Consider the following 23,204-nt stretch of genomic DNA (forward strand, 5'->3'; position numbering starts at 1 on the left):
CATTAACAGATGAACGGATAAACAAAAGGTAGTATAGCCATACAATGGAATATTATTCAGCCATAAAGAGAAATGAAGTCCTGACACATGCTACCACATGGATTAACATTGAAAACGTTATACTATGTGAAATAAGCCAAACATAAAAGGATAAACTGTGTGCTTCTACTTATAAGAAATATCTAAATAGGCAAATGTATAGGACAGAAATTAGATTTGTAGTTACTAAGGACTCGGAGAAGGAGTAATGCGGAGTTATTGTTTAATGGTTTCTGAGTTTCTGTTTGAGGTGATGAAAACATTTTGGAAATAAATAATGGTGATGGTTGGAAAACATCATAAATATAATTGTTCTTGTCGTTGTTAGTTGCCATTGAGTTAACCCCCAACTCATGGTGACCCCATGGACAATGGAATAAAATGCCACCTGGTCCTGAGCCATCTCCACGATGGGTAGCATTTCAAACTAATGTGATCTATAGGGTTTTCATTAGCTGGTTTTCCAAAGTAGATCACCAGTCCTTTCTTCCTAGCCCATCTTAGTCTGGAAGCTCCACTGAAATCTAGTCAACATCATAGCCATACACAAGTCTTCACTGACAGGTGCGTGGTAGCTGAGCATGAGGTGTACTGGACAGGAATTGAACCCAGATCTGACAGGTGCGTGGTAGCTGAGCATGAGGTGTACTGGACAGGAATTGAACCCACATGGAAGGTCAGGGCGGTGTCAAAATAAGACAGCTAAATTGGAAGGTTTAAGTACATTTCAGCATATCATAGCATAAAGCCCCAAATGTTCAGCCTTCAAATGACAATCAATCATCATTAAAAGAACAAAGAAAAAAGCTCAATTTGAATAAAAAAGACAATCAATAGACACCAACACTGAGATGACACAAATGTTAGAATTAGATGACAAATACTTTAAAGCAGCCATCATAAAAATACTTCAATGATCAATTATGAAAACTCTTGAAACAAATGAAGAAAAAAAAGAAAGTTTTAACAGAGAAATATAATTTCTCAGCAAAGAAATAGAACTTACAAAGAAGAACCAATTTTAGAACAGAAAAATATTTTAAACAAAACAAAAATGCAATGATGATGGGTTCAACAGAAGAATAGAATTGGTGATTCCAAAAAGTGAAACAAATCTTAACAACAGAGAGAAAACAGACTTGAAAAATGAGCAGAGACTCAGTGACTTCTAGGATGATAATAAATGATCTAACATTTGTGTCATCAAAGTTTTGGAAAGAGATCAGAAAGGGGAAAGACTGAAAAAACACTGGATGAGACAATGGCTGAAAACTTCCCAAATTTTGCAAAAGACACAAAACTGCCGAAGAAGCTATAGGAAACAAACAGGAAAATATCTCAAAGAAATTCTCACCAAGACACATTGTAATCAACTTCTGATAACAAAAGACACAGAAGATATTCTGACAATCATAAAAGAAATGATTATAGTGAAAAAATAATTCAAATGATAACGGATTTCTTGTCGGAAACCATGAAGGCCTGAGGAAATGAGACAACAGTGTTCAAGTGCTGAAAGAACTATTAATCCACAATACGATATCCAGCAAAAATATTCTTCTGAATGAAGAGGAAAGCAAATGAAGAAAATTTGTCACTAGCAGATCTAAAAAACCCTACAAGAATAGTTAAAGGAAGTTCCCTAAACATAAAGCATAGGATGAAAGAAGAAATCTCAGAACATCAGAAAGGAAAAAAAAAAAAAGAAAATATGTGTATAAATATAACGCACTTTTCTTCTCCTCTTAAGTTTTCTAAATTGTGTTTGACGCTTGAAAAAAATAATAATAACATGCCTGATACAGTTCTTAATGTTTGTAGAAAAATACTTGACAATTTTAAATAAAAATAGGAGAGGTAAAAAGATGTAAAAGGAGATAAGTGTTCTATACTTCACTAAACTTCACTAGAACCGGTAAAATGCAGATAGCAATAGATTGTGATAAACTATGTATATACAGCACAATACTTAAAACAACCGCTAAAAAAGCTATACAAAGATATATGGTCCAAAACAGTATAGATAAAAAGGGAAGGGCAAGAAAAAGACAGAGAAACAAACAAACAAGAACAGAGAGAATAAATATAAAACAAAAAATAAAATAGAATACTTAAGCCCTGATATATCAATAATTACATCAATGTAAATGCAATAAATACACGAATTAAAGACAAGTGGTGAGTTTATTTTAAAAAAATAGATGTGGTTCCTCCCTTAATGGAGTGTATGTTTTAGTGACAGAGACAGACAACAAAGTGTAAAAGAAATCAATAAACTGAATAACTCCAGCATGTGAGAAGCTCCCTGTTGTTGTTAGTTGTTGGCTAGAAAAATTGTAAAGTACAAACTAATGCAGCTCACCCAATTTGAAATAATTAATTTGAATAGCTCTATAATAAAAAAAAAATTTAGTATATATAAACTATTTTAAAAAATTGAAGTCATAATACATAAAATAGTAATTTCAAATTTTACAAAATCTCATCCAGAAAATAGAAAGGAAGACAATGTTTACTACTCATTTTATGAAGCTAATTTTATCCTGATAGATCAAAGATACTATAAAAATAGAAAAATAAAAACCATATCTCTCATGAATATAGACACATTCTTAACAAAATGTTAGCTGATAAAACTCTACATATATTGACTATACCATGCACTGCCAGAAGAACAAACAAATCTGTCTTAGAAGTATGGCCAGAATATTCATTTGAAGCAAGGATGCAAGGCTTCATCCTACATACTTTGGATGTGTTATCAGGAGGGACTGGTCCCTGGAGAAGGGCATCATGCTTTGTAAAGTAGAGGGTCAGTGAAAAAGAGGAAGACCCTCAACGAGCTGGATTGACACGGTGGCTACAATGGGCTCAAGCATAACAACAATTGTGAGGATGGTGCAGGATTGGGCAATGTTTGGTTCTGTTGCACATAGGGTTTTTGTGACTTAGACCCAACTCAATGACACCTAACAACAACTGACAGGAGTGGCAACAAGACAAGCCTATCTGCTCTCACCAAACTATTATCCATCTTAATAACTGCAAATTCTAGCCAGTGCAAGAGACAAGAAAAGGAAATAAAAGTCATACAAATAGGAAGGGAAAAAATAAAACTCTACCTATTTGGATATTATATGATTGTGTACAGAATTCCAAGGAATTTACCAAAAAAATCCCTAAATAAAAAGTGAATTCAAGAAATTTACAGAATGTGAGATAAACATGCCTGGCGGATTTGAACTGCCGACCCTTTGGTTAGCAGCCATAGCACTTAACCACTATGCCACCAGGCACGGGGTCTGCCCTATAAGGTCGCTATGAGTCGGTATCGACTTGACGGCACTGGGTTTGGTTTTTTTTTTTGGAAGATAAACATGGAGGTTAAGCTTAACACAAATGGCTAAGTGCTTGACTACTAGCCAAAAGGTTGGCAGTTCAAACCCTCCTCAGAAAACAGGCCTGGTGATCTTCAAAAGGTCAAAGCCTTAAAAACTTTATGGTTTAGAACAAAATTTGCTAAAAGAGAAAAAGGTGGGCATTATACAGTAATAAAGTGATCAATTTATCAAGAAGATTTGACAGTCATGAATATATATGCACCCAACATCAAAGCACATAAATATATGAAGCAAACACTGATAGAATTGAAGAGATAATTTTTTTTAAAAAACACTGATAGAATTGAAGAGATAAATAGAGAACACTACAGTAATAGTTGGAGACTTCAATACACCACTTTCAATGCTAGACTATCTTGAAAGAAGATCAACAAGGAAACAGAGGATCTGAACGACACTGTAAACCAACTAGATGTATCAGACATACATATATAGAACATTCCACCCAACAACAACACAATTTGCATTCTACTCCAGTGCATATGGATCATTCTCCAGAATAGACTTCCTGTTAGGTCACAAAGCGATTCTCGATCAATTTAAAAAGATTGAAATCACACAAAGTATTTTCTCTGAATACAATGAAGTTAAGCCAGAAATAAGCAACAGAAAAAAAAAAAAAACCAAAAACTAGAAAATACACAAATATATGGAAATTAAACAGCATACTATTAAACTATCAATGGGTAAAGGAAAATATCAAGAGACATAAATTTCTTAAAGTCAAATGAAAATTAAAGTAAAACATACCAAAGCTTACAAGATGCAGTGAAGGCAGTACTTAGACAGAAACTTATAACAATAAATGCCTACGTGAAAAAAGAAGAAAAATCTCAAATCAACAGCCTAACTCTACAACTTGAGAAACTAGAAAGAGAAGAGCAAATTAAGCCTAAACCTACCAGAAGAAAGGAAATAACAAAGATCAGAGCAGAAATAAAATTAAAAAAACTGAAGAATGATACAGAGAATCACCAAAACCAGAAATTCGTTCTTTGAAAAAATCAATAAAATTGACAAAATTTTAGGTAGACTGACCAAAAAAAAAAAAAAAAAAAAAGACAGAAAGAGATGCAAATAATAGAAATAAGAAATAAAACAGGGAACATTACAACTGACGCAATAGAAATAAAGGGAATTGTGACGAAATATGAGGAACAGTTGTACAGCAACAAACTGGATAACCTAGATGAAATGGACAAATTATTAGAAACATACAACCTAACAAAACTGACTCAAGAAGAAATAGAAAGTCTCAAGAGCGTTAACAAGTGAACAAGGGAAGAGATTGAATCAGTGATCAAAAACGTTTCAGTAAAAAAAATTCCTTGAACAGGTGGCTTCACCAGGGAATTTTACGAACACTTAGAGAAGAATTGACATCGATCCTGTTTAAAGTTTTCCAGAATATACAGAAGGAGGGAATACTCCCTTACTCATTCTATGAAGCCAACATAGCCCTGATACCAAACCAAGACTAAGACACTAACAGAAAAGGAAACTACAGACCAATATCTCTTATGAGTATAGATGTAAAAATCCTCAACAAAATACTAGTGAATAGAATCCAACGGCATTTTAAGAGTCATACAGCATGACCAGCTGGGGTTTATTCCAGAAATGCAGGTTTGGTTCAACCTTAGAAAATCAATCAACGTAATATATTCCATCAATTGAACAAAGGAAAAGAACCACATGGTTATCTCTGTGGATGCAGAAAAAGCAGTTGATGAAATCCAACACCCTTTCTTGATGAAAACTCTCAATAAGACTGGAATAGAAGGGAAGTTCCTCAATACATTTCAGAGCATTTATAAAAAGCCAACAGCCAACATTATACTTAACGGAAAAAGGTCAAGAATTTTCCCCTTGACATTGGGAACAAGACAAGGGTGCTTGCTCTCACCACTTCTATTCAATATTGTATTAGAAGTCCTAGCCAGAAAAATAAGAGAAGAAAAAGAAATAAAATATATCCAGATTGGAAAAGAAGAAATAAAATTATCTCTATTTGCATATCTCCTGATTTTATACATACGAACATCCCAAAGAGTCTGCAAGAAAGCTTCTAGAGCTAAGAGAGGGAATTAACAAAGTTGCAGGGTACAAGGTCAACAAAAAAAATAAGTTGGATTTCTATATGTCAGGAATGAGAAATATGAAAGGGAAATGATTCCATTTATAAAAAGATCTAAGAGAATAAAATACCTAGGAATTACTTTAACCAGAGATATGAAGAACTTACACAATGAAAATTATAAAACACTGCTGAAGGAGATTAAAGAAGACTTAAATAAATAGAAAGATGTCCCATGTTCATGAATTGAAAGACTTAATATTATTAAGATGTCAATACTACCCAAAGTGATCTATAGATTAGTGCAATCTGATCAAAATTCCTAAAGCCTTCTCTACAGCAGTGGAAAAACTGGTTCTAAACTTTATATGAAATGTCAAGAGGCCTCAAGAAGCTAAAGCAATGTTGAAAGAGAAGAACAATGAAAGAGGACTCATACTTCCTGATTTCAAAATATTTTATACAGCTACAGTAATTAAAACAGGTTGGTACTGGTATAACAATAGATATGTAGACCAATGGAACAGAATCGAGAATTCAGAAATAAACCCACACATCTACGGTCAACTGATGCCTGACAAAGCGGCTAACTTTGTTCCATGTGGAAAGAAGAGTCGCTACAATAAATGTTAACCGGAAAATTGGATTTCCACATGCAGAAAAATGAAACAAGATCCATGTCTCACAGCATACACTAAAACAAATTCAAAATGCATTAAGGATCTAAATGTTAAAACTAAAACCATAAAATTCTTAGAAGAAAATGCAGGAGCAAGGCTGTCCGGCCTAGCTTTTAACAATGGATTATCTGATAAAATAACTAAAGCCTGTAAAGCAAAATATAAAATAAACAAATGAGTTGTTTTTAGGTGCCATCTAGTTGGATCCATCTCATTGTGACCCTGTGTGCAACAGAATGAAACACTGTGCATTAGGGCGCCATCTTCTCACAATTTTTGTTATGCTTGAACCCACTGTTGCATCCACTGTGTCAATCCATCTCCTTGAGGGTCTTCCTCTTTTTCACTGACCTTCTACGTTACCGGGCATGATGCCCTTCTGCAGGGACTGGTCCCTCCTGATAACATGTCTAAAGTATGTGAGACACAGTCTCACCACCCTTGCTGCTAAGCAGCATTCTGGCTGTACTTCTTTTGAGACAGATTTGTTCATTCTTTTGGCAGTCCATGGTGTATTCAATATTCTTTGCACCACAACTCAAAGGTGTCAATTCTCCTTCAGCCTTCCTCAGTTATCCTCCAGCTTTTGCATGCACGTGAGGCAATTGCAAACACCATGGCTTGCGTCAGGCTCACATTAGTCTGCAAGGTGACGTCTTTGCTTTTTAAAACTGTAAAGAAGTGTTTTGCAGCAGACTTGCCCTATTCAATGCATCATTTGATTCCTTGACCGCTGCTTCCATGAGTGTTGATTGTGGATCCAAGTAAAATGAAATCCTTCACAACTTCAATTTTTTCTGTCGTTATCATGATGTTGCTTATTGGACCAGTTGTGAGGATTTTTGCTTTATTTACGTTGCGGTGTAATCCATACTAAAGGCTGTACTCTTTGATCTTCGTCAGTGAGTGCTTCAAGTCCTCTTCACTTTCAGCAAGCAAAGTTGTGTCATCTGCATAAATCAGGTTGTTAATGAGTCTTCCTGCAATCCAGTTGCCCCATTCCTCTTCATATAGTCCAGCTTCTTGGATTATTTGCTGAGCATACAGATTGAATAGTTATGGCGAAAGGATACAACCCTGATGCACACCTTTCCTGACTTTAAACCACACAATATCCCTTCATTCTATTTGAACAACTGCCTCTTGGTCTATGCACAGGTTCCTCAGGAGCACAATTAAGTGTCCTGGAATTCCTGTTCTTCGCAATGTTACCCATAATTTGTCATAATCTACACAGTCAAATGCCTTTGCATAGTCAATAAAACACAGGTAAACATTCTTTCTGGTATTTTTTGTTTTCAGCCAAGATGCATCTGACATCAGCAATAATATCCCTTGTCCCATGTCCTCTTCTGAATTTGGCCTCTTCTGAATCCTCCTCTGAATTTCTGGCAGTTCCCTGTCGATATACTGCTTATACTGCGACAGCTGCTTTTGAATGATCGTAAGTAAAATTTCACTTGCGTGTGATATCAGTGATATGGTTCAATAATTTCTACATTCAGTTGGATCACCTTTCTTTGGAACAGGCATAAATATGGATCTTTTCCAGTCATTTGGCTGGATAGCTGTCTTCCAAATTTCTTGGCATAGACAAGTGAGCACTTCCAGTGCTGCATCCTTTTGTTGAAACATCTCAATTGGTATTTCATCAATTTCTGGATTCTTGTTTTTCATCAGTGCCTTCAGTGCAGCTTGGACCTCTTCCTTCAATACCGTCGGTTTGTAATTATATGCTACCTCCTGAAATGGTTGAAAGTCATCCAATTCTTTTTGTTATAGTGACTCTGTGTCTTCCTTCCATCTTCTTTTGATGCTTTCTGCATTGTTTCATATTTTCCCTTTCGAATCCTTCAACATTGCAACTCGAGACTTGAAGCTCCACAAGTCTGTTAAGTTTGTTGTACTATGGGGGCTTGTGTGTTGCTGTGATGCTGGAACCTATGCCACTGGTAATCAAATACCAGAAGGGCCACTCATGGCAGACAGGTTTCAACCGAGCTTCCAGACTAAGACAGACTAGGAAGAAGGACCTGGCGATCTACTTCTGAAAAGAATTAGCCAGCAAAAACCTTATGAATAGCAGTGGAACATTGTCTGATATAGTGCCCGAAGATAAGCCCCTCAGATTGGAAGGCATTCAAAAGAAGACTGGGGAAGAGCTGCCTCCTCAAAGTAGAGTCGACCTTAATGACGTGGATGAAATCAAGCGTCAGGACCTTCATTTGCTGACGTGGCAAAGAAACAGCTGCAAACATTCATTAATAATCAGAACATGGAATGTACAAACAAATCTAGGAAAACTGAAAATTGTCAAAAATGAAACAGAACACATAAATAAATGCAACCTCATAAAAATTAAAAGCTTTGTTCATCAAAAGACTTTATGAAAAAGGTGAAAAGACAAGCTACCAAATGGAAGAATATCTTCAGAAACCATGTATCCAGTAATAATCTAATATTTATAAATATATACTTGACACCTATAGCAACAAGATATATATACATATATATACATAAAACTTCGACAACTTAACAACAAAAAGACAAATAACCCAATCATAAAATGGGCAAAGGACTTGAATACACGTTTCACCAAAGAAGTTAGCCCAATGGTCAGCAAACACGTGAAAAGGTTGTCAATGTTATTAGTAATTTTAAAAAAAAGTCACTGTTCCAATTCATAGTGACTCTATAGGGCAGAGTAGAACTTCCCCATAGGGTTACCAAGGAGCAACTGGTGGATTCAAACTTCCAGCCTTTTTGGTTAGCAGCTGAATTCTTAACCGCTGCACCACCAATATCAATGTCACTGAAATGTATATGTAAAAATTATTGTATTGGTATATGTTTGCTGTGTATATTCTCAACAGCAACAACAAAAATAAATTATTAAAAAAACAAAATGCTGTGAAATGACTTTTAGCAAGATTGTAGCATAGATAATAGCATGCTTATGATCTCATAAAACAATGACAGAAGAAAAGATAAGACTGATGCAATCAAAACTGTGTGGTAGAGTTAAAGACACATAGGTTGATGGAACAGAATGTATAACACAAAAATAGTTCTGCAAAAATATGTCCAACTTCCTTTTTATAAAGGTACAAAAGCAATTGAATAGAAGACGGTTTTTTTTAACAAAAGATGCTGGAGTAATTGGACATCCACAGGCATAAATATGTAACTTGACTTAATCTTCACACCTTATACAAAAATTAACTTAAAGTAAATCACAGAATTAAAAAACATAAAACTATAAAAAAAAGAAAAATTTCAGAATCTTGAGCAGGCAAATAATTTTTAGACTTGATGCCAAAAGTATGCTTCAAATGAGGAAAAACTGATAAATTGGACTTCATTAATATTAAAAATGTTTGTTCTGCAAAAGGCCCTGTTAAATGGGTGAAAATACAAGCTACAGACAGGGGGTAGGGTTGGTGTGGGAGGAAGGGATGAGAAGGAGACTATATGCAAGCCACATATTTGACAAAGGCCTAGTATCTGTGATAAAAAGTACACTCAAGACTTAATAGTAAAAAACTAAACTACCCTATTGGCAAACTGGCCAAAGACAAGAAGTTTTAATGCAAATTAAAACTATAATCAGATATCACTACAAACCTAACAGATGGCTAACTTAAAAAAAAAAATAGTGACAACACAAAATTCTGGTGTGTATGCACAGAAATTAGATCACCCAGACATTGCTGGTGGGAATGTAAAATCGTACAGCCATTCTGGGAAAGAACTTGGCAGTTTCTAAAAAAAAAAAAGTAAAGACATTACTACTATGAGAACCAATAACTGCACTCATGGGCGTTTATCCCAAAGAAATAAACGTTCACACAAAAACCTACATACATGAATGTTCATAGCAGCCCTCTTAGTAGTAGTCCAAAACTAGAAACAAAGCAGATGTCACCTCTTGCCTCCTGCACAGTTGGAAAAGTCAAGCAGATGATTCAAACAGAGAAGACACTGTGTTTTGTGATGCTGTCTTTTGACAATATGTAGGAGCACATGCTGTTACATGTAGTATCTTCACCATACCTTTAAGGCCTAAAAAATAGGGAAAAGAGGGCCAAGGGGAAGGAGGAAGATGAGGTTTAACACTCTGGGGGTGGGAGAAGAAGCCCTGTTACTCATCCCTCCCTGAGTCAACGTGTTCTGCACTACTTCACGAGCACTGCCTCTTCTGCAAGATGTCTAACCTGTTGGATGTGGTCCACACAGACAAAAGCCCCAGCACTGCTCCAGGGACATCTGCCAGAGCCACTGGGGCAGCCACGGGGGTAGGAATGCAGCAGCCAAGTGGCCTACTGAAGAGAGGAAGGCAGAGCTTATAAGTCCCAATTTTGGTCCCATTTCCAGGGAGAAAGGAGAAGGATGCAATATACGTTCAGTACCAACTCAGACTGTGGGCTAGGTGCTTACCCTTAAACCTCCCATAAATTTGCAAAGTTGGTATTATTCTTCCCTACTGCAGAAGTGGGCAACCAAGACCCACAGAGAAGAAATAATTATTTTGGAAGTTGATTCTCAAGAATACCAACTGGGCACCAGCCGTCAAAAATGCCTCTTGCTTGTCCTTTATTCTCATCTTGAAGTAATTTCTTCATGTTTTCTTTATTTCAAATTACAATGCAGGTACCTGAAATTCCTCCTTCCTCATTAACATTTCAGCTTTTGGCCAGACATAGATGGGGAGAGATAAAAAGTTATTAGAAAATGTTAAAATGGCATGAACAAGCCCCCCCACCCCACAACCATGGTAACCCATAAGGAGTGGGAAGGATGCAGTGAGATAGGTGAACACAAGAGCAACTAAGTCTGAGGGATGGCCAATGGCTCTGCTCTGATGGAAATTGCTCTCTGTGACGGAGATGATCTCATCTCTGTCCTCACTGATCCACCTCTGGCATGCCCTTGACATGGGCACCAGGTCAGAGAGTGGCATTTGTCAGTATTTAATACTCACCATTTAATTGTCAGTTAGTTGTGCTGTGATGCTGGAAGCTCTGCCACAGGTATTTCAAATACCAGCAGTGTCATCCATAATCGATAGGTTTCAGTGGAGCTTCTAGACCAAGACAGACTAGGAAAAAAGGCCTGGTGATCTACTTCTGAAAATTAGCCGGTAAAAATCCTATGAATCAGAGAATATTGTTTGATATAGGGCTGAAAGATAAGCCCCCTGCATTGGAAAACCAAAAAAACCAAACCCAGTGCCGTCAAGTCGATTCCAACTCATAGCGACCCTATAGGACAGAGTAGAACTGCCCATAGAGTTTCCAAGGAGTGCCTGGTGGATTTGAACTGCTGACCCTTTGGTTAGCAGCTGTAGCACTTAACCAATAGGCCTCCAGGGTTTCCCTGCATTGGAAGGCACTCAAAATATGCGGTGACCATAACAATGGACTTGGACATACCAATGTTCTTGAAGATAGTGCATTCTGTTGCATATGGGGTTCCCCGTGAGTTGGAGCCAACTAGACAACAACTAACAACAACAGTATTCACTGGAAACTTGTGGGATGGGGATAACTGTCACCATTTAACTCATGAAGAAACATAGAATATCCCCTAATCCCAAAATGTGTAAGTGACAACAAGAAACTTCAAACTTCCTATGGCTGAATTTAAAGCCTGAGTTGACTAACACCGAAGAAAGGCAGCTAAGAGGCCCTAGGATGAAAATAGCTTTGATGAGTCCCAGCCTCTATCTCTTTGTCTGAATAACGTCACACCATCACTCTAGGGAGAGTTTGTATTTATAATTAAATTAATCCACAATATAAAATGCCTAAGACTGTAATAATAAGCATAACTAACACTGAGTGCTCAGGGAAGGCTAGTGGCTTTTCTTGCATAAATTTTTTAATGAAGGCTCACAAGGAATCAGACTCATGGAGGGTGTCAGGTGGGGTGCAGGGGGTCAAGGACAGGCAGAAGGGCAGCTCAACTCAGATCTGTCCTTCATGAAGGTTCTCCCGTTTAAACCTTTGAGGCCATTTTCAAATTCAGTTATGCACGAAGTCACAAAGCTACACCAACAGACATACAGGCAAAGAAGCTCGTCGCCAAATGTTAATCCTTATTTATAACCACTGTCAGATCGCATGGCCTACAGTGCATGAGTTATCAGTTTTATAATTCTTTAGTTGAATTCTTTTGTGATGAGAAACAGATCATCTATCTTTCTGGGGGGAAAAAATAGCACTTAAAATATTGTTACTTCTAAATCTTGCCATTCTGTTTTGGCTTTTTTCCCTTTCTTCTTCTCTCTCTCTTTCTCTTTTATTATAGGCATGGCTCAGGACTCTGGGCCTTTGTGAGATTCTGGGTGTGCCTCCTTTCTCCATTTTACAGGTATGGAAGCAGAGGCTCAGAGGGTTAAAAAAAATAGCCTGAGCAAGATCGTACAGTGAGTGTACACTAGACCCAGGACTGGAATTTAGGTCTGGCTTACTTTGAGTAGCTAATACACCGTATAGCCCTTTGGGCTTGTATAGTCAAGAACATTATACAAAGTTTGTTGCTATTATTTCAGTTAAGAAAACCTGAGTCTAATGCAAACATTTACACAGGTAAGTAAGGGGTGCAAGCAGGGGAGAAGGATGGGGAGGTGGTTTCAGCGCGTGTGGGGTCCTCTCACAGGAGACAACACATTCCAGTCCTGGTCAGTTCAGGGTCTGGGAGCACTGGCCAAGATGGCAGGAAATAGGGTGCTCCTGAATCTGCATGTGGGGGGATGAAGGTGGAGGGGAAGCAAAGGGTGTTAACCAGGGTGAGCATTAAGTCAAAGAAGACATTGAACAGTGATAATTCTTGGCATTCTGGGAAAAAATACAGCATAGCAGTGTAAGTGACCAAAGGTATTGTTCCTTGAGATTGTTATACTTAGATATTCTGGGTTGGGAGATGGCTGGGTTAATAAGGCCGAGGTCTAGCTGAGTGCCCATCTTCGATGCTGGAACAGGTAATAGCAACATCAGCTCTGTGCTTGTATGTCAACCCTGCTGGGGACTCACCTTATTTTAGATCAGTTCTAATGAATACTGAGTTCTTTATTTCTTTTCCCTTCTGTTGTTATTTAATTAATTCCTATGCATATGTTTATAAAAATTACAAATCTGTATAAATTTAAATGAACACATGTACACCTTTCTTCTCAATTTACCGGTTAACATTATGGTACGTTTGCTTTATCTCTATTTTTCTATATAAATTATATATGTGTGTGTGTATGTATGATGTATACATAAAAGTACATAGATTCATATCTATCTACAATGTACATATAAAAGGACACACCCACACAAATACACAAAACACACACACATTCGCATATATTCTTTTTTTTCCTAAATCACTTGAAGTACTTTGCAGACTTCATGACATTTTACCCCTAAATATTTCGGAGTTTATTTCCTAAGACAAGGCCCTTCTCCTACATAACCAGAACACTATGATCACACTTAAAGAATTTAACATTGAAACAATAATATTCCAATATGCAGTCCGAATTCAGCTTTCCTTGATTTTCCCAATAGCAGCTTTGTAGATATCTTTTGTTTGGTCCCTTTGGGCTCTAGGATTCAGTCATGGATCACACAGTCACACACTGCACTTGGTTGTCGTGTCCTATAGTCTCCTTTAATGTATAACTGTCTCCTGTGCTTTTTTCTTCTTTTTTTTTTTTAATTTTATAACATTGACGTTTTTGAAGGGTTCTAGCCGTATTTCTTGTAGACTATCCCAGAGTCTGGATTTATTTCCTCATCAACAATTGCTTGCTCATTGTTATGGGTCGATTCATGTCCCCACCGAAAGTATGTTCAAGTTCTAACACCCAGCACCTGTGAATATGACATTATTTGGAAACAGAACATTTGCAGCGGAATTAGTTAACATGAGATCTTACTGGACGAAGGTGGGCCCTAATGCAATATGACTGGTGTCCTTATAAAAAGATCAGAAGAGAAACAGAGACAGGTGGATGCAGAGGAGAGAAAGTCATGTGAAGATGGAGGCGGAGACTGGAGTGAGAACAGCTACAAGCCAAGGGGTGCCAAAGATTGCCGGGAGCCACCAGAAGCTAGGAGAGGCAAGAGACTGATTCTCCCTCAGGGCCTCCAGAAGGAATCAACATGACCAAAACTCTGATTTTGGATCTAGCCTCCAGAACTGTAGGAAACTAAATTTCTGCTGTTTTCAGCCACTGAGTTTGTGGTACTTTGTTACAATAGTCACAGGAAGCTAATACACTTATGTTTAGATCAAGGTTAAGGGTTGTTGGCAAGAAAACAACCTAGGGAAGGCCATGTCCTTTATATTTGTTAGCTTGTCCATTGTTTGGATGGGTAAATATGATCACTTGGTTCACATGGTGTCTAACAGGCTTCTTCATGATAAAAGTCCTTGGTAATTAATAAGTCATCTGTTCAGGAAACTTTGAGACCATGCTAATAGGCTGTTCCTAAGAATGTGGGAAACCCACACAATAGCCTTAATATCCGTAACAACCCTTGTCTGCATTGATTATTAACTGATGCTTGCAAAATGGTGATTGAATTGTTTAAGTTTCCGTAGTGGAATATATAATCTCCATCTAAAAATTATAATGTGCACACTAAACAATTTTCAAAGGATGATAGATTCTTTTGTTAGCTCTCATGTTGTATGTTATAATCATATTTGTTATGTTTGTTTTCAACACTTCTTTTTTCAGTGGTTAACTGGACTTTAGTAAGAAAACAACAAAATTCAGAAAGAAAGGGAGGAAGAAACTTAAGACAACTTCTTCACCTGCAGTTTGGCAGCTACATTTCTGGAGATCATCCTTTCCGAGTTCTCTATTCCAGGAAGTCTATTCCTACATCTCTTCTCAGCTGAGGCTCCGGAACTCACCGACAATTAATGAAGGACTTCCTCTTCTGGAACGCCTCTTTTCTTGCCTTTTTGGTCTGCAGCCTGCAGCCTGAGGCAGCTTGCCAGAATAAGCCAGTCTCTGCCCCAGTCATACTCTGGGATACCACAAAAATCCTTATGAAATCAGTGCAACTGAGTTTAGCCCAAGGAGAGAAAAAGATCAGAAAGGAAGTGGGTGAAGCAACATGTAACCCATGAGAACTTTTAAGTTTGTTAAAGGTTTTCTAACTCTGATACCACACACATTATTTTATCTTGTTTTTATTATACATACAACATGAGATTGTATTATGATTGTGTATTACATAACTTCATATATTATGGTTGTGTAAAATGACAAATCAGGCAATAAATTTGTGTAACTCACATAAATAACAAAGCAACCATCGAAACCTCATTGTGATTCTGTAGTTTAATAGAACAACATGCTCTCCTGGCTCCCTCTCTGGTCCCTGCTCTGCCTTTCCAGACTCTGTGAAGCTGCAGCAGAGAGAGAAAGACTTTCTCTCATTAAAGCTGTGGCTCTGGTGGAGCTCCCTTGCTGTGAGGGAGAGATGCAGAAATCAGCACTTTCAGGCACAATTGGGTTGGTTTGTGCAGACAGAGAGCAAGGCACTCCTCCTTCAGCCCTAAGATGTCTTTGCCTCCCCAATCCAGTCTGGCCCACCAGACATCTGTTCTGACCCACCTGGGGTGCACAGAGGGGATGTTCAAATCTGGGGAGACCCCAGCACAGACAGGAGAGGCCTCCCAGCAGAAGCGATGTTTGCCCTCGATCTCTAAGGAGTAGGAAGGAATGATGTTTTAAACAAAGGAAATTTGGGCAGCTATTTATTAGCTGCTTTTCCTCAGGTCCCTCCACCCCATTTCAGGGTGTAGGGGCACACTTCACTGAAGAGCCCACACACAGCTGTGACTAGGTGTAACAGGACGGATGCATCTACTGCTTCCCTCCTTACAAGGTTCTGTTGACTAGACAGTTGGGGAGGTCAGGTCACACCACATCAAAGAACAAAGACCACAGCCTTCAGTATGGATTACACCTCCACGTAAAGAAAATGAAAATCCTTACAACTGGACCAATAAGCAACACCACAATAAATGGAGAAAAGATTATAGTTGTCAAGGATTTCGTTTTACTTGGATCCATAATCAACATCCATGGAAGCAGCAATCAAGAAACAAAAAGACACATTGCATTGGGCAAAACTGCTACAAAAGACCTCTTTAAACTGTTGATAAGCAAAGATGTCACCTTGAAGACTAAGGTGTGCCTGACACAAGTCATGTTTTCAATTGCCTCATATCCATGTGAAAGCTGAACAATGAATAAGGAAGACGGAAAAAGAATTGACATCTTTGAATTATGGTGCTGGTGAAGAATATTTTTGGATATACCATGGGCTGCCAAAAGAACAAACAAATTTGTCTTGGAAGAAGTTCAGTCAGGATGCTCCTTAGAAGCAAGAATGGCGAGACTATGTCTCACAAACTTTGGACATGTTATCAGGAGGGATCAGTCCCTGGAGGGTCAGCAAAAAAGAGGAAGATCCTCAACAAGATAGAGTGAAAAAGTGGCTGCAACAATGGGCTCAAGCCTGACAATGATTGTGAGGATGGTGCAGAACCTGTCAGTGTTTCACTCTGTTGTACGTAGGGTCACTGTGGGTCCTAACCGACTCAACGGCACCTAACAACAACAAAGATGTTCTGCAGCAGAGAGAGGAAGATGTGGTGAATCTCATGTGAAATCGTGCACTACAGATTAGTAAGTGAACATAATTAAACCTCTGCATGCTTGCTGTAAGCCTGTGCATACCTTGCTTACGGGTTAATCTTCCCTGGTCACAGTCATAATTGAGAACCCTTTCTGACAAACTCTCCTGCTTTAACGCACATTATTTCACAGCAGGGGTAGTAAATTAAAATACAATCAGGGACCAGGTGCTTAATATAAACGCAAAAAATGGCCTGTGTAAGCCAATATTTATTCCTCTTTAAAACTTATTCCTCTTTAAAAGCAATTTCTAGCATATGTTTTCAAACATGGATCTGCCAAAACAAAGCACGTGTATGATCTGCTCTTAATCTTGTTACCCAGTGTTGTTTGTCCTTGTGTTAGGTATGGATGTCCATCTACATCATTTGTTCTATCCTTTCTTTCATGAACAAAATTGCTATGTGATTAAGGGTAGATACATTTGAAAGAGAAATTCATAGAAACATAGAAGGAATCTAACTATGGGAGAGATGTGGCCAGAGCTATTAACAAAGCATCAGAGTGCAAAAGGGCTTGGGGTAAGAAGAGAGAGATACTGGAGAGGTCAGTTGGTCATGCTCTAAGTGGGGTAAAGGGGACCTGTGTCAGGGTTACCACAATGAGAACAGTGAACTGAGGAGGAAAATTAAAGGCATTTACACAAAAATTGTAAATGCTATCCCTTAGGGTTTCATGATCTTAGAATAATTCCCCCGCATCCACGTCGCAAAATATTCACAATGGTTCTCACAGAAAGAAGGAGCCACAGCTTACGGGACCTTCATCACCTGTGAGACACTCCTGATCGCTGGCTCTGGAACAGCCTTCTTCAAAGAGACTGTAGATAATAAATCCAAGGTGCACTCACCCTTGTTTTCAACAGCTTTCACCCAAAGAGTATCTTCTTCAGCCCTGGGATCCCACAAATGCTCCTCTTCATCCTTGCCTGAAATGACCTCCTATTGCTTCCTCTCTTCTGGAAATCCTCCATCAGCCCTCTGATACCACTTGGATATCATCAGAAATTCCTTTTTTTTTTTGTCAACACACTTATCTTCTAGCCTTGCCTAAAGCCTTCATATTACCTGAAAGGTGCTTCTCCCTTGAGGACACTGTTACTCTTGCAGCCCTCTCAGAGAAGGCTTTACCTCCCATCAGCATAACTTAGGTCTGAACATAGGGTGCAGTTAAGCCTCTTTACCCCCCAGCCTCTTAAAATAAAAATTATTGAGATGGATGACTGCTACACCCCTCTCCCCCCAACCCCCCCACACTCAAACCCTCAACTCTCTGTTATGTGCTCATCACCTGGAAAACCACTCTTCCTCCTTTCCTGATGGCTTTGGCCCCTGCACAAGTCCTGCCATCACTCTGAGTGACTGTTGCACATAAATGGACAGCTCATCCCAGAACCTGGCCTCTCAGATCATTGTAGTCTTCAGCTCCAACAATCTTCTTACTCACTCCTCCTCAATTACCTATTTTCATGGCCACATCAGACTTTTGCCTCTAGAATTATTAATGCAAATATGCTGGTTGCTATTCATAATCTCAACTTCTTCCCATTGATTTAGTTGTCCGCTCTACTTATGAATAGGTTTAATAACATCAGGTGCTCTGATGGTTTAATATCATTGACTCCTTTTCACTATTGGCCCTCTTCTTTCTTCACTTCCATTATTTTCTAAGGGAATTGGATTGAAATCCATGTTTCATTATTGAAATAAATCTATGGTTAATAACCACCACCCATTTGTCAGTTTGTCATATTGTATTGGCTTGTTTGTTGTTACGATGCTGGAAGCTATGCCACTGGTATTTCAAATACCAAAAGGGCTACCCTTGCTGAACAGATTTCAGTGGGGTTTTCAGACTAAGGCACATTAGGAAGAAAGGCCTGGTGGTCTGTTTCTGAAAATTAGCTAATGAAAACCTTATGTATCACAACAGAATATTGTCCAGCTGTCTCCTTTTGACATATCATCAGGAGGGTTTGATTGCTGAAAGAGGACATCATGTTTGATGAAGTGAGGGCCAGTGAGAGTGAGGGAGACCCTCAGTGAGATGGATTGGCACAATAGTTGTAACACTGGACTTAAAACTGCTGGTGATTGTGAGGATGTCACAGGACTGGGCAACATTTAATTCTGTTGAACACAAGCTTGTCATGAATTGGATTTGACTCAACGACATCTATATATCTATCTGTGGTTAATAAACTAAAATCCTTTTCACTTCTGTCTTTCTGTTGATCCTTATGCCAACATCTGAAAAGCCCAAATGAACTCCATTATCTGTGTTCTCTGTAATTCACCCGAGATGCTTAGTGATGATGTGAAAAATCGGATGCAGACCCAGTTGGACCCCTTGGCTGCTATCCTCACCTGGAAGTCTTTTTTGCCTGGTGAGCTCACTTTCCATAGCTCGCCAAGACCATTTTCAACTTCTTCACTCTTGTGAAAGCTACAACCTCTTGTGTACTCCCCATTCTCAATTCATGACCTCACCTCCTGTTCCTCAGAGAAAATAAAAGCCATAAACCAAGGAATCCCTGTTTTCCTGATGCCCACACTTGAACCTTTTAACCCTATCTTCTTTTTACCCTGCTGCACTCCAGTAGATGGGCTTTTCACCCAAGATGTGAAGTCACCCCCTTCTGTCTTCTTAGGTACTGCAGAACTCCTTGTGTGCATCTGTCTTCCCACTCCCCGTATGCACCTTTCTTCTCACTCCCAGTGGATAGTTTCAATAAGCTTTTAAATACTCTCAGTTTTTTCCCAGTTGTAAGTAAGAGACCCATTCAACTACCCACTTTCTAGAGCAACCTCTTCATCTCTTCCCATCCCTCATAATTAAACTTCTGTAAAAGCTGCTTATATTCACAGTCACCATCTCCTCGCCTTTCACTTCCTCTGCTTTTCATTTCACATCATCTTAGTTGCCAGCATTACTCCACAAAAATAGCTCCCTCTAAGAAAAGAGTTCTTAACCCCATGTTGACAGACTCTATGAACCTATGTAAAAATTTGAGAGGTCCGTGAACCCACTGGTAAAGAAAATTATGTTTGTATTTTCATTAACCTCCAATTGAAATGTAGCTTACTATTCAAGTATGAATATTGGCAACAAAACACAATGGTATTAGCATTACCTGTGCTTTTGTCATCAGTATGAATTATAAACTTCTAGCTCATATAGGGTCCCTATAGGGTCGCTATGAGTCAGAATCACTCAACAGCAATGGGCTTGGTTTGGTTTATAAATTATAGATATCTTTATTGCACATTACCGTTGTTGTAGATGTCTCAAAATATCCTTTTCATGCATGTGTCATTAATATGGTTTCTTGTTAGCCCTGCCATTACATCTTTTTATTTAATACATCAATAAGGAGGCAGAGATATTACTATATAACAATTAAAAAATATATTTTGGTGTTTCATTTGTGATCTTTTAAAAAAATTATTTTGTGCATTTGGAAAAGTTATCCTGGGAAGAAGTCTGTCTCAGCTGCCGTAGTACCACAAGTAGATGGCTTTAAGATCAGAGAATCATTTTCTCACAATTTAGGAGACTAGAAGTCCGAATTCAGGGTAGGCTTTCTCTCTGTGTCAATTTTTGGAGGAGGTCTTTGTCCCTTCACCTTCTGTTCCTTGGTTCCTTGGTGATCTGCATGTGACATGCCATCAGTCTTCCCCCATTTGTAATACTTACTTCTGTGTCTAATTTGCTCCTTTTATATCTCAAAAGTGATTGGCTTAAGACACACTGTACACCAACGTGACCTTGTTAATATAACAAAGAAAACCCTATTCCCTAATGAGATCACATACATATGTATAAGAAATAGGATTTAACACACATTTTTGGTGGACACAGTTGAACTCATAACAGGGCCCATAGACTCCACTATACTGGTAAAGATTTCTACAGTGCATGTATATATAAACACACACTGTCTCTCACACGCATACACACACACATTCCATACCATACACTCATACCCACATACACTCACACACATACACACCCACACACATATACACTCACATAGTAAACCCACACTCTCACACACACTCACACATACACATGTGTGTACACATATGTACACACACACACATACAAGTTTAAGAACTCTGGCCCTAGGGTCAACAATGCACTCCACAATAATAATAATATAAAAAAATCACTGAGTTTGTGTCAGTCTTTATCATCCTTTACCTATTGGCACATCCTCTTTCTTCAAATATCAGCTTCCTTTTGTTTCTGTAACATTATACTTTCCTGTCCTTTCCCTCGTCCCCTACATACACACTTTTCTGTCTGATTCTTCCTCAGTCTTTTGAAAGCTCAGCCTATAGCACATGCCCATTAAATTTTGGTGTTTCTCCAGTTTTGTTTTTTTTTTCCCCTAATCCCTCCTCTCCTTTTACTCTCTACTTTCTACTCATCATGTTTCATCTTTGTCCCTGGCTTCAGTTACTACTAATGAATGGACAATTCACAAAACTATATCTTAATTCATACCATTCTTTTCCAAGATATGATTCAAAATCATATCCAACCCAATATGTTGAAAACTGGACTCATAATCTTGTTCCAACATACCCATTGCCATCAAGTCGATTCAGACTTCCCTCCCTGAAATACAAGAACAAGCAATCCCTGTTCCTGATCCCCTCACCTGACTATGCAAATTAAAAACATATGCAAAAACTATTCCCACTTGGCCTCTCTCTCACCCCTAACATTAAATTTATTTTCAAGTCCTAAAGACTCTTTATGGGTATCTCACTGTTATGTCCAAATCATTCACTCATTAAAAGCACTGCTCTAGGCCAAGTTATCAATGGTATTTCCTCTAATAACGAAAATGTTGCTTAACTGGTCTTCCTACATAGCCTATTTCCCTCTTCAATTTGTTCTCTATACTGCAGCCCACCAACCTGACACCCTGAAAGCACATCAGTAGGTTTACCTAGTTCTTAGGACAAAGCAGACAGTTCTTATAAAGTCCACAATGCACTGTTCAGTCTTTCCATTCCAGGGGGTTCCAGCCACTTTGCTCTGCTTCCTACCAACTCAGGCCTTTCTCAATCCACACCACCATCCTACCATCAGCTAAATGATTCTATTTGTTTTTCAGGTGAAAATTTATTATTATCTCTTCATTAGATTTTCCTGGTATCCCTAGATTAAGGGTTCCCAGAACCTTTAAACCTCTCACGGAACTATGTACCTTTATGGCACATGGTAGCTTTATGTTTTTTAGCACAGTTATAGTTTTATATTTATTTCTGTAATGATGTGACTAAAGCCTCCCCGGACAAAGAAAACCAAAACAAACAAACAATAAAAACCCTTGCCATCAAGTTAATTCTGACTCATGGTAACCCTATGTATTACAGACTAGAGCTTCTCCATAAGGTTTTCTTGGCTATAATCTTTATGGAAGCAGATAGTCAGGTCTTTCTTTCATGGCACCACCGTGGAGTGGGGTGGGATTTGAACCACCAACTACTTGCACCACTCAGGAAACTTTGCCTACGACAAAGAAGGAGGCCATTCATCTCTCTGGACATAGAAGGGATGCTTGATTACTGTATCCATTCGAGCTGGATCTGGAGCCCATCATTTCATCATTTCACATACAGATGTGGTAAGCCTAGTAGGTGCAAACATCCAATCTTAAATTAACACACACACACACACAAAGAGGTTGCTGAGAGAGAGAAGATTCTCAGTCTTTCTCTTACAGCCTGCGGCTTCTTGCACTAATTATTTCTGTGATGAAAATTCCTTTTTTTGGAAAGTCTGCCTTCAGATTTGCATTTTGAGGCTATGGAAGACTGATGAAAATCTCTGTCACAAACTCTGCCCTGGAGGAGCTGATGCTTTGGTGATTTTTCTGAGTTAAATGACTCACGCAGCCAATTTGACTGTGCATTTAACATGATGAATGCATAGTTCGTTAGTGAGTTAACTGCTCTGAAAAGGAATGAGTTGTGGAGGAAGGTTATCTTCAAAGGTATTATCTCGATTACATAAAGTGCAAAACAATAGACGTGTCAAGTACAGTTATGATGTGAAAATTACTGTAATTATCAGTAATTATCAGGGATAAATAAATTTGAATTGGCAAATCCCCAAGGATAGCTTCTTCTTGGCTCGGACTTCTCTCTCACTCTGTGTGTTTTTAGGATCTCTCCGAGCAGAGTATGGGCATGCTCCACCGCAGGGATCTTTTTTTTTTCTTTTCTCTTTTTGAAGCATGAAGGCGTCACATTTATTATTAGACATACTCTCAGAACTTT

This window comes from Elephas maximus, chromosome 8 (genome assembly GCF_024166365.1).
Source record: "Elephas maximus indicus isolate mEleMax1 chromosome 8, mEleMax1 primary haplotype, whole genome shotgun sequence".
NCBI lineage: Eukaryota > Metazoa > Chordata > Mammalia > Proboscidea > Elephantidae > Elephas > Elephas maximus.